The sequence below is a fragment of the Ascaphus truei genome, unplaced genomic scaffold (genome assembly GCF_040206685.1).
Source record: "Ascaphus truei isolate aAscTru1 unplaced genomic scaffold, aAscTru1.hap1 HAP1_SCAFFOLD_1166, whole genome shotgun sequence".
NCBI classification, from domain to species: Eukaryota; Metazoa; Chordata; class Amphibia; order Anura; family Ascaphidae; genus Ascaphus; species Ascaphus truei.
The window spans coordinates 49,398-58,788 of record NW_027454035.1 but is presented as its reverse complement, the minus strand read 5'-3'; positions in this window follow the sequence as shown (position 1 = coordinate 58,788).

Here is a 9,391-nt window from a genome sequence, read left to right as displayed (position 1 = left end):
CTTCTCTCTCCATCTTCCTTCTCTCTCCATCTTCCTTCTCCCTCCCTCTTCCTTCTCTCTCCCTTTTCCTTCTCTCTCCCTTTTCCTTTCCCCTCCCTTTTCCTTCTCTCTCCCTCTCCCTTCTCTCTCCCTCCTCTCTCCCTTGTCACCCCCTTCTCTCTCCCTCTCCCTTCTCTCTCCCTATCCCTTCTCTCTCCCTTTCCTTGTCTCTCCCTCTCCCTTGTCTCTCCATTCTCTCTCCCTATCCCTTCTCTCTCCCTCTTCCTTCTCTCTCCCTCTTACTTCTCTCTCCCTTTCCATGCTCTCTCCCTTTCCATGCTCTCTCCCTTTTCCTTATCTCTCCATTCTCACCCTTTTCCTTGCCTCCCCTTTCCTTCGCTCTCCCTCTCCCTTCTCTCTCTCTCCACTCCCTTCTCTCTCTCTCCACTCCCTTCTCTCTCTCTCCCCCTCCCTTCTCTCTCCCTCTCCCTTATAACTCCCTCGTCATTCCCTCTACCTCTCTCTCTCCCTCTCCCTTCTCTCTCTCTCCCTTTTCTCTCTCCTCTCTCCCTCTCCCTTCTCTCTCCCTCTCCCTTCTCTCTCCCTTTTCCTTGTCACTCCCTCATCACTCTCTTTCTCTCCCTTCTCTCTCTCTCTCCCTTTTCTCTCTCCCTCTTCCTTCGCTCTCCCTTTCCTTCTCTCTCCCTTTTCCTTCTCTCTCCCTTTTCCTTCTCTCTCCTTTTCCCTTCTCTCTCCCTTTTCTTTCTCTCTCCCTTTTCTCACTCCCTTCTCTATCCCTCTGCCTTTCTCTCCCTTCTCTCTCCCTATCCCTTCTCTCTCCCTCTTCCTTCTCTCTCCCTCTTCCGTCTCTCTCCCTTTCCATGCTATCTCCCTTTTCCTTATCTCTCCATTCTCTCCCCTTTCCTTTCCCCTACCCTTTCCTTCGCTCTCCCTCTCCATTCTCTCTCTCTCCACTCCCTTCTCTCTCTCCCCCTCCCTTCTCTCTCCCTCTCCCTTATAACTCCCTCGTCATTCCCTCTCCCTCTCCCTTCTCTCTCTCAACCATTCCTTTCTCTCTCACCCTCTTCCTTCTCTCTGTCTCTCCCTCTCTCTTCTCTCTCTCCCTTCTCTCTCCTCTCTCCCTCTCCCTTCTCTCTCACTCTCCCTTCTCTCTCCATTTTCCTTGTCACTCCCTCATCTCTCTCTCTCTCTCTCTCTCTCTCTCTCTCTCTCTCCCTTCTCCATCTTCCTTCTTCTCCATCTCCCTTCTCTCTACATCTACCTTCTCTCTCTCCGTATCCCTTCTCTCTCTCCCTCTTCCTTCTCTCTCTCCCTCTTCCTTCTCTCTCTCCCTCTTCCTTCTCTCTCCCTCTTCCTTCTCTCTCCCTATCCCTTGTCGCTCCCTCTCCCTTGTTTCTACCTCTCCCTTGTCTCTCCATTCTCTCTCCCTCTTCCTTCTCTCTCCCTCTTCCTTCTCTCTCCCTCTTCCTTCTCTCTCCCTCTTCCTTCCCTCTCCCTCTCCCTTCTCTCTCTCCCTTCTCTCTCTCCTCTCTCCCTCTACCTTCTCTCTCCCTCTCCCTTCTCAATCCCTTTTCCTTGTCACTCCCTCATCACTCTCTCTCTCTCCCTTCTCTCTCTCTCCCTTCTCCATCTTCCTTCTTTCTCCATCTCCCTTCTCTCTACATCTACCTTCTCTCTCTCCCTATCCCTTCTCTCTCTCCCTATCCCTTCTCTCTCTCCCTATCCCTTCTCTCTCTCCATCTTCCTTCTCTCTCCATCTTCCTTCTCTCTCCATCTTCCTTCTCTCTCCATCTTCCTTCTCCCTCCCTCTTCCTTCTCTCTCCCTTTTCCTTCTCTCTCCCTTTTCCTTTCCCCTCCCTTTTCCTTCTCTCTCCCTCTCCCTTCTCTCTCCCTCCTCTCTCCCTTGTCACCCCCTTCTCTCTCCCTCTCCCTTCTCTCTCCCTATCCCTTCTCTCTCCCTTTCCTTGTCTCTCCCTCTCCCTTGTCTCTCCATTCTCTCTCCCTATCCCTTCTCTCTCCCTCTTCCTTCTCTCTCCCTCTTACTTCTCTCTCCCTTTCCATGCTCTCTCCCTTTTTCATGCTCTCTCCCTTTTCCTTATCTCTCCATTCTCACCCTTTTCCTTGCCTCCCCTTTCCTTCGCTCTCCCTCTCCCTTCTCTCTCTCTCCACTCCCTTCTCTCTCTCTCCACTCCCTTCTCTCTCTCTCCCCCTCCCTTCTCTCTCCCTCTCCCTTATAACTCCCTCGTCATTCCCTCTACCTCTCTCTCTCCCTCTCCCTTCTCTCTCTCTCCCTTTTCTCTCTCCTCTCTCCCTCTCCCTTCTCTCTCCCTCTCCCTTCTCTCTCCCTTTTCCTTGTCACTCCCTCATCACTCTCTTTCTCTCCCTTCTCTTTCTCTCCCTTCTCCATCTTCCTTCTTTCTCCATCTCCCTTCTCTCTACATCTACCTTCTCTCTCTCCGTATCCCTTCTCTCTCTCCGTATCCCTTCTCTCTCTCCGTATCCCTTCTCTCTCTCCCTATCCCTTTTCTCTCTCCCTCTTCCTTCTCTCTCCCTATCCCTTGTCGCTCCCTCTGCCTTGTTTCTACCTCTCCCTTGTCTCTCCATTCTCTCTCCCTCTTCCTTCCCTCTCCCTCTTCCTTCCCTCTCCCTCTTCCTTCCCTCTCCCTCTTCCTTCTCTCTCCATCTTCCTTCTCTCTCCATCTTCCTTCTCTCTCCATCTTCCTTCTCTCTCCCTTTTCCTTTCCGCTCCCTTTTCCTTCTCTCTCCCTCTCCCTTCTCTCTCCCTCCTCTCTCCCTTGTCACCCCCTTCTCTCTCCCTCTCCCTTCTCTCTCCCTATCCCTTCTCTCTCCCTTTCCTTGTCTCTCCCTCTCCCTTGTCTCTCCATTCTCTCTCCCTATCCCTTCTCTCTCCCTCTTCCTTCTCTCTCCCTCTTCCGTCTCTCTCCCTTTCCATGCTATCTCCCTTTTCCTTATCTCTCCATTCTCTCCCCTTTCCTTTCCCCTACCCTTTCCTTCGCTCTCCCTCTCCCTTCTCTCTCTCTCCACTCCCTTCTCTCTCTCCCCCTCCCTTCTCTCTCCCTCTCCCTTATAACTCCCTCGTCATTCCCTCTCCCTCTCCCTTCTCTCTCTCAACCATTCCTTTCTCTCTCACCCTCTTCCTTCTCTCTGTCTCTCCCTCTCTCTTCTCTCTCTCCCTTCTCTCTCCTCTCTCCCTCTCCCTTCTCTCTCACTCTCCCTTCTCTCTCCATTTTCCTTGTCACTCCCTCATCTCTCTCTCTCTCTCTCTCTCTCTCTCTCTCTCTCTCCCTTCTCCATCTTCCTTCTTCTCCATCTCCCTTCTCTCTACATCTACCTTCTCTCTCTCCGTATCCCTTCTCTCTCTCCCTCTTCCTTCTCTCTCTCCCTCTTCCTTCTCTCTCTCCCTCTTCCTTCTCTCTCCCTCTTCCTTCTCTCTCCCTATCCCTTGTCGCTCCCTCTCCCTTGTTTCTACCTCTCCCTTGTCTCTCCATTCTCTCTCCCTCTTCCTTCTCTCTCCCTCTTCCTTCTCTCTCCCTCTTCCTTCTCTCTCCCTCTTCCTTCCCTCTCCCTCTCCCTTCTCTCTCTCCCTTCTCTCTCTCCTCTCTCCCTCTACCTTCTCTCTCCCTCTCCCTTCTCAATCCCTTTTCCTTGTCACTCCCTCATCACTCTCTCTCTCTCCCTTCTCTCTCTCTCCCTTCTCCATCTTCCTTCTTTCTCCATCTCCCTTCTCTCTACATCTACCTTCTCTCTCTCCCTATCCCTTCTCTCTCTCCCTATCCCTTCTCTCTCTCCCTATCCCTTCTCTCTCTCCATCTTCCTTCTCTCTCCATCTTCCTTCTCTCTCCATCTTCCTTCTCTCTCCATCTTCCTTCTCCCTCCCTCTTCCTTCTCTCTCCCTTTTCCTTCTCTCTCCCTTTTCCTTTCCCCTCCCTTTTCCTTCTCTCTCCCTCTCCCTTCTCTCTCCCTCCTCTCTCCCTTGTCACCCCCTTCTCTCTCCCTCTCCCTTCTCTCTCCCTATCCCTTCTCTCTCCCTTTCCTTGTCTCTCCCTCTCCCTTGTCTCTCCATTCTCTCTCCCTATCCCTTCTCTCTCCCTCTTCCTTCTCTCTCCCTCTTACTTCTCTCTCCCTTTCCATGCTCTCTCCCTTTCCATGCTCTCTCCCTTTTCCTTATCTCTCCATTCTCACCCTTTTCCTTGCCTCCCCTTTCCTTCGCTCTCCCTCTCCCTTCTCTCTCTCTCCACTCCCTTCTCTCTCTCTCCACTCCCTTCTCTCTCTCTCCCCCTCCCTTCTCTCTCCCTCTCCCTTATAACTCCCTCGTCATTCCCTCTACCTCTCTCTCTCCCTCTCCCTTCTCTCTCTCTCCCTTTTCTCTCTCCTCTCTCCCTCTCCCTTCTCTCTCCCTCTCCCTTCTCTCTCCCTTTTCCTTGTCACTCCCTCATCACTCTCTTTCTCTCCCTTCTCTCTCTCTCTCCCTTTTCTCTCTCCCTCTTCCTTCGCTCTCCCTTTCCTTCTCTCTCCCTTTTCCTTCTCTCTCCCTTTTCCTTCTCTCTCCTTTTCCCTTCTCTCTCCCTTTTCTTTCTCTCTCCCTTTTCTCACTCCCTTCTCTATCCCTCTGCCTTTCTCTCCCTTCTCTCTCCCTATCCCTTCTCTCTCCCTCTTCCTTCTCTCTCCCTCTTCCGTCTCTCTCCCTTTCCATGCTATCTCCCTTTTCCTTATCTCTCCATTCTCTCCCCTTTCCTTTCCCCTACCCTTTCCTTCGCTCTCCCTCTCCCTTCTCTCTCTCTCCACTCCCTTCTCTCTCTCCCCCTCCCTTCTCTCTCCCTCTCCCTTATAACTCCCTCGTCATTCCCTCTCCCTCTCCCTTCTCTCTCTCAACCATTCCTTTCTCTCTCACCCTCTTCCTTCTCTCTGTCTCTCCCTCTCTCTTCTCTCTCTCCCTTCTCTCTCCTCTCTCCCTCTCCCTTCTCTCTCACTCTCCCTTCTCTCTCCATTTTCCTTGTCACTCCCTCATCTCTCTCTCTCTCTCTCTCTCTCTCTCTCTCTCTCTCCCTTCTCCATCTTCCTTCTTCTCCATCTCCCTTCTCTCTACATCTACCTTCTCTCTCTCCGTATCCCTTCTCTCTCTCCCTCTTCCTTCTCTCTCTCCCTCTTCCTTCTCTCTCTCCCTCTTCCTTCTCTCTCCCTCTTCCTTCTCTCTCCCTATCCCTTGTCGCTCCCTCTCCCTTGTTTCTACCTCTCCCTTGTCTCTCCATTCTCTCTCCCTCTTCCTTCTCTCTCCCTCTTCCTTCTCTCTCCCTCTTCCTTCTCTCTCCCTCTTCCTTCCCTCTCCCTCTCCCTTCTCTCTCTCCCTTCTCTCTCTCCTCTCTCCCTCTACCTTCTCTCTCCCTCTCCCTTCTCAATCCCTTTTCCTTGTCACTCCCTCATCACTCTCTCTCTCTCCCTTCTCTCTCTCTCCCTTCTCCATCTTCCTTCTTTCTCCATCTCCCTTCTCTCTACATCTACCTTCTCTCTCTCCCTATCCCTTCTCTCTCTCCCTATCCCTTCTCTCTCTCCCTATCCCTTCTCTCTCTCCCTCTTCCTTCTCTCTCCCTATCCCTTGTCGCTCCCTCTCCCTTGTTTCTACCTCTCCCTTGTCTCTCCATTCTCTCTCCCTCTTCCTTCCCTCTCCCTCTTCCTTCTCTCCCCATCTTCCTTCTCTCTCCATCTTCCTTCTCTCTCCATCTTCCTTCTCTCTCCATCTTCCTTCTCTCTCCCTTTCCATTCTCTCTTTCCATTTTCCTTTTCCCTCCCTTTTCCTTCTCTCTCCCTCTCCCTTCTCTCTCCCTCCTCTCTCCCTTGTCACCCCCTTCTATCTCCCTCTCCCTTCTCTCTCCCTATACCTTCTCTCTCCCTCTTCCTTCTCTCTCCCTCTTACTTCTCTCTCCCTTTCCATGCTCTCTCCCTTTTCCTTATCTTTCCATTCTCTCCCTTTTCCTTTCCCCTCCCCTTTCCTTCGCTCTCCCTCTCCCTTCTCTCTCTCTCTCCACTCCCTTCTCTCTCTCTCTCCCCCTCCCTTCTCTCTCCCTCTCCCTTATAACTCCCTCGTCATTCCCTCTACCTCTCTCTCTCCCTCTCCCTTCTCTCTCTCTCTCCCTTTCCCTTCTCTCTCACCCTCTTCCTTCTCTCTGTCTCTCCCTCTCCCTTCTCTCACTCTCCCTTCTCTCTCTCCTCTCTCCCTCTCCCTTCTCTCTCCCTCTCCATGCTCTCTCCCTTTTCCTTATCTCTCCATTCTCTCCCTTTTCCTTTCCCCTCCCCTTTCCTTCGCTCTCCCTCTCCCTTCTCTCTCTCTCCACTCCCTTCTCTCTCTCTCTCCCCCTCCCTTCTCTCTCCCTCTCCCTTATAACTCCCTCGTCATTCCCTCTACCTCTCTCTCTCCCTCTCCCTTCTCTCTCTCCCTTCTCTCTCTCTCCCTTTCCCTTCTCTCTCACCCTCTTCCTTCTCTCTGTCTCTCCCTCTCCCTTCTCTCTCTCTCCCTTCTCTCTCTCCTCTCTCCCTCTCCCTTCTCTCTCCCTTCTCTCTCCCTTCTCTCTCCCTTTTCCTTGTCACTCCCTCATCACTCTCTCTCTCTCCCTCTCTCTCTCCCTTCTCTTTCTCTCCCTTCTCCATCTTCCTTCTTTCTCCATCTCCCTTCTCTCTACATCTACCTTCTCTCTCTCCGTATCCCTTCTCTCTCTCCGTATCCCTTCTCTCTCTCCGTATCCCTTCTCTCTCTCCCTATCCCTTTTCTCTCTCCCTCTTCCTTCTCTCTCCCTATCCCTTGTCGCTCCCTCTGCCTTGTTTCTACCTCTCCCTTGTCTCTCCTTTCTCTCTCCCTCTTCCTTCCCTCTCCCTCTTCCTTCCCTCTCCCTCTTCCTTCTCTCTCCCTCTTCCTTCTCTCTCCATCTTCCTTCTCTCTCCATCTTCCTTCTCTCTCCATCTTCCTTCTCTCTCCCTTTTCCTTTCCGCTCCCTTTTCCTTCTCTCTCCCTCTCCCTTCTCTCTCCCTCCTCTCTCCCTTGTCACCCCCTCCTCTCTCCCTCTCCCTTCTCTCTCCCTATCCCTTCTCTCTCCCTTTCCTTGTCTCTCCCTCTCCCTTGTCTCTCCATTCTCTCTCCCTTTTCCTTCCCTCTCCCTTTCCTTCTCTCTCCCTTTTCCTTCTCTCTCCCTTTTCCTTCTCTCTCCTTTTCCCTTCTCTCTCCCTTTTCTTTCTCTCTCCCTTTTCTCACTCCCTTCTCTATCCCTCTGCCTTTCTCTCCCTTCTCTCTCCCTATCCCTTCTCTCTCCCTCTTCCTTCTCTCTCCCTCTTCCGTCTCTCTCCCTTTCCATGCTATCTCCCTTTTCCTTATCTCTCCATTCTCTCCCTTTTCCTTTCCCCTACCCTTTCCTTCGCTCTCCCTCTCCCTTCTCTCTCTCTCCACTCCCTTCTCTCTCTCCCCCTCCCTTCTCTCTCCCTCTCCCTTATAACTCCCTCGTCATTCCCTCTCCCTCTCCCTTCTCTCTCTCAACCATTCCTTTCTCTCTCACCCTCTTCCTTCTCTCTGTCTCTCCCTCTCTCTTCTCTCTCTCCCTTCTCTCTCCTCTCTCCCTCTCCCTTCTCTCTCACTCTCCCTTCTCTCTCCATTTTCCTTGTCACTCCCTCATCTCTCTCTCTCTCTCTCTCTCCCTTCTCCATCTTCCTTCTTCTCCATCTCCCTTCTCTCTACATCTACCTTCTCTCTCTCCGTATCCCTTCTCTCTCTCCCTCTTCCTTCTCTCTCTCCCTCTTCCTTCTCTCTCTCCCTCTTCCTTCTCTCTCTCCCTCTTCCTTCTCTCTCCCTATCCCTTGTCGCTCCCTCTCCCTTGTTTCTACCTCTCCCTTGTCTCTCCATTCTCTCTCCCTCTTCCTTCTCTCTCCCTCTTCCTTCTCTCTCCCTCTTCCTTCTCTCTCCCTCTTCCTTCTCTCTCCCTCTTCCTTCTCTCTCCCTCTTCCTTCTCTCTCCCTCTTCCTTCTCTCTCCATCTTCCTTCTCTCTCCATCTTCCTTCTCTCTCCATCTTCCTTCTCTCTCCATCTTCCTTCTCCCTCCCTCTTCCTTCTCTCTCCCTTTTCCTTTCCCCTCCCTTTTCCTTCTCTCTCCCTCTCCCTTCTCTCTCCCTCCTCTCTCCCTTGTCACCCCCTTCTCTCTCCCTCTCCCTTCTCTCTCCCTATCCCTTCTCTCTCCCTTTCCTTGTCTCTCCCTCTCCCTTGTCTCTCCATTCTCTCTCCCTATCCCTTCTCTCTCCCTCTTCCTTCTCTCTCCCTCTTACTTCTCTCTCCCTTTCCATGCTCTCTCCCTTTCCATGCTCTCTCCCTTTTCCTTATCTCTCCATTCTCTCCCTTTTCCTTGCCTCCCCTTTCCTTCGCTCTCCCTCTCCCTTCTCTCTCTCTCCACTCCCTTCTCTCTCTCTCCACTCCCTTCTCTCTCTCTCCCCCTCCCTTCTCTCTCCCTCTCCCTTATAACTCCCTCGTCATTCCCTCTACCTCTCTCTCTCCCTCTCCCTTCTCTCTCTCTCCCTTTTCTCTCTCCTCTCTCCCTCTCCCTTCTCTCTCCCTCTCCCTTCTCTCTCCCTTTTCCTTGTCACTCCCTCATCACTCTCTTTCTCTCCCTTCTCTCTCTCTCTCCCTTTTCTCTCTCCCTCTTCCTTCGCTCTCCCTATCCCTTCTCTCTCCCTTTCCTTGTCTCTCCCTCTTCCTTGTCTCTCCATTCTCTCTCCCTTTTCCTTCTCTCTCCCTTTTCCTTCTATCTCCCTTTCCTTCTCTCTCCCTTTTCCTTCTCTCTCCCTTTTCCTTCTCTCTCCCTTTTCTTTCTCTCTCCATTTTCTCACTCCCTTCTCTATCCCTCTGCCTTCTCTCTCCCTTCTCTCTCCCTATCCATTCTCTCTCCCTCTTCCTTCTCTCTCCCTCTTCCTTCTCTCTCCCTTTCCAATCTCTCTCCCTTTTCCTTGTCTCTCCATTCTCTCCCTTTTCCTTTCCCCTCCCCTTTCCTTTGCTCTCCCTCTCCCTTCTCTCTCTCTCCACTCCCTTCTCTCTCTCTCTCCCCCTCCCTTCTCTATCCCTCTCCCTTATAACTCCCTGATCATTCCCTCTACCTCTCTCTCCCCCTCTCCCTTCTCTCTCTCTCCCTTTCCCTTCTCACGCACCCTCTTCCTTCTCTCTGTCTATCCCTCTCCCTTCTCTCTCTCCCTTCTCTCTCTCCTCTCTCCCTCTCCCTTCTCTCTCCCTCTCCCTTCTCTCTCCCTTTTCCTTGTCACTCCCTCATCACTCTCTCCCTCTCCCTTCTCTCTCCCTCTCCCTTCTCTCTCCCTATCCCTTCTCTCTCCCTATCCCTTCTCTCTCCCT